Source organism: Pipistrellus hanaki (assembly GCF_964339955.1).
Source record: "Pipistrellus hanaki genome assembly, chromosome: 2".
In the NCBI taxonomy this organism is placed as follows: Eukaryota; Metazoa; Chordata; class Mammalia; order Chiroptera; family Vespertilionidae; genus Pipistrellus; species Pipistrellus hanaki.
In genome coordinates, this window is record NC_140504.1 from 77,983,017 (window position 1) to 77,986,148 (window position 3,132).

The window sequence follows — 3,132 nt, forward strand, 5'->3', positions numbered from 1 at the left end:
TAGACTGGGAAGGGTAGGGAAATTATGGAACCCAATGAACTGGGGCAAGAACATAAACATTATAGAACACTAGAGGCCCAGTTCACGAAATTCATGCACCCGGCCTCCACTCTCACGCAACCTGGGACCCCTGGGGTAGGGTCCCTAGGCCTGATGGGGGGTCAGGGCCTATTGGGGCTTTCCTTCCCCTAGCTGCCAGCAGCTTTTCCCACTCCATTGCTGCCACTGCTTGCCACCTGTGTGACTTTGCCTGCCCCCTTCCCCACCAATGGTGGCCTCCCTCTGGGGTGATAGGCATGGGGTGCAATCACTTGGCTTCCTCTGTTGAGTGATCACTGGCCAACCTCACACACCCACCACAGTGTCCCTAACCCATAGCCCAGGCCTTCCTCACTGGGGCAATCTATGGGGAACCCTGTGATCAATGGGGAGCCCTGCAATCAGTTGCCCCAAAGAGCGAAGCCCAGGCTACCTGGCTGGGGCTCCACAAACCATCACTGTGCAGAGGGAGGCCCTGCCCACTCACCGCAGCCCATCCGCAGCAATGCAGCCAGGTAGCCTGGGCCTCCCTCTTTGGGGCAATGGATTGAAGAGCTCCTGATGGATCACCCAGCAGAGGAAGGCCCCACCCACCCACCACAGAGCCACCAGCTGGGTACCTGGGCCTCCCTCTTTGGGGAGATCATAAAGAACCCCCCACCATCAATCACCCTGCCAGCCGGTGGCCTGGGCCTCCCTCTGTGGGGCGGTCATGGGGCGATGGCACTCCCCCCCGCCGCCCCCCCCCCCCCCCCATCGCATCACACGCCTTGGCTGGCCTGGCTCCAGTGCATGCCATAGTGTGGTCTTCCAGATGGTTTTTCTGCTGTTGGATGGTTTGGTAGATTTGCATATTACGCTTTTATTATTATAGACTAGAGGTCAGTTAAACAAAATTTATGCATGGGAGGTGTCCCTCAACCTAACCTGCACCCTCTCCAATCTGGGACCCCCTTTGGGCAGTTGGACATCCCTCTCACAATCCAGGACTGCTGGCTCCCAACCACTCATGTGCCTGCCTGCCTGATTGCCCCCTAACCACTCCCCTACCAGCCTGATTGATTCCTAACTGCTCCCCTGCCAGCCCAATTCCCCCTAATTGCCCTCCCCTGCTGGCCTCAGTCCCCCCCCCCCCCCCACTGCCCTCCCCTGCAGGTCTGGTCTCCCCCAACTGCCCTCCCTTGCAGGCCTGGTCTTCCAAAACTGCCCTCCCCTGCAAGCCTGGTCACCCCTAACTGTCCTTCTCTGCCAGCCCAGTCACCCCCAACTGCCTTCCCCTGCAGGTCTGGTCTCCCCCAACTGTCCTTTTTTCCAGCCCAGTCATCCCTAACTGCCCTCCCCTGCTGGCCATCTTGTGGTGGCCATTTTGTGTCCACATGGGGGCAGGATTTTTGACCACATGGGGTCGGTCATCTTGTATTGGAGTGATGGTCAATTGCATATTACTCTTTTATTAGACAGGATTCAAAGCTGTTGGGGGTGAAGGGGTGCTCTACTGAGTTACAGAAGGAATGGTCTGGTAGTTAAGATAAAACACAATTCCAACATATATGAGTTGTCCATAGTTAGCAATGATGATCTTCTTGCTGGTCTTGCTATTTCTGGACCCAAAGCATGCTGTGGCTGCCACACATCCATGGCCTCTCTCACCTGACAGAAAGAAGACCACATGCTTGCCATCCAACCACTCGGGCTTGGCAGTGCAGATGAAAAACTGGGAACTGTTTGTGTTAGATACAGCATTTGCCGTGGACAAGATGCCGGGGCCTGTATGTTTCAGGATGAAGTTCTCATCCCCAAATTTCTCCCCAAGCTGGACTTGCTGCCTGTGCCATTATGGCGTGTGAAGTCACCACCCTGGCACATCAATCCCAGAGTAAGTCTATGAAAACAGGAACCTCTATAACCAAATCCTTTCTCCCCAGCGCTCAGAGCACGAAAGTTGTCTGCTGTCTATGGAAGTTTGTGTGCAAACAGCTCGAAGGAGACGTGGCCCGAGGGCTTGCCGTTGATGACGATGTCAAAAAACAGGGTGGGGTTCACCATGGCTGGTCATGGTGGCTGCAGGGTGCCGGCATCTGCAAAGCCGAGACATTTACTCTTTGCACTTGTCTGACCCTAACCGTAAATGACTTCTTGCATTTTGTGGCCTAGGAGCCCTGCAGGATTCAACCTCGTCCTGCTGCTGGCTGTGGACATAGTACAAGCTCAATAAATGCATTCATTTAATTTAAAGGTGTGTTAGGAAACCCATTTGCCCATAAATATCTCAACTGAGTTCTAAAATTCTATCAGTAGTAGTTTATTCCTTTGTGAAAAGCCTTGCCTTCTCTCTGTGATATGTTTTCCTACCTTCAAATGCCCCTACAGAAGGAGTTTATTAAACTATCACAATCTTTGCTCCTACAGAACAGATATATTTTGCTATTTGGTGTTGTTTGTTTTTTTAACTTTAAGATAGCATTCTTCTATTTTTAATGTTTATTGTTTTTTAGAGAGAGAGGAAGAGAGAGGGAGAGAGAGATAGAAACTTCAATGATGAAAGCGAATCATTGACAGACTGTCTCCTGCACACCCCACACTGGGGAAGCCGGGCATGTACCCGAATCAAACCCGGGACCCTTCAGTCCACAGGCTGACACTCTGTCCACTGAGCCAAACTGGCTAGGGCCAGATGCATCTTGGAATCAAACCAGTGGGTTATTTGCACACATTATCTATGTAAGACTTGGGATGCTTAAGGCAACTTCTCTGAGAATGTTGTACGTCAGCAGAGTGCCTTCAAAGCACCATGGTACCTTCATAAATTTTGAGGACAATATCACTGGAAAGGGATGAAGTAGGAGAGGGTAAAGGGAATGACATTGTAAGCAGTTAGCTTCGGCTGCAGAACAACTCATCATCAAACACAGAGGCTTAAAACAACAAAGGCATTAACACTCTAGAATCTACACATCAGCTGACAGGTTCTGCTGACTTGGGATAGACTCAACCGAAATCCCTTCCGCTCAGTCATGTGTGGTTTGGACAGGAGCTGCGCGGTATTGGATAGTCTCACTGTAGTGGGCCATGTGTCTTCCATCAACCAGCTGG

At 51.7% G+C, this 3,132-nt stretch overlaps 1 pseudogene across 1 annotated transcript; it reads right to left on the reverse strand.

The window, feature by feature from the left end:
* Positions 1–1,531: 1,531 nt before the first annotated feature.
* LOC311617392 (peptidyl-prolyl cis-trans isomerase A-like) lies at positions 1,532–2,085 on the reverse strand (annotated as a pseudogene). Its single transcript has one exon. The product of its transcript is annotated as a peptidyl-prolyl cis-trans isomerase A-like (transcript).
* Positions 2,086–3,132: the final 1,047 nt, after the last annotated feature.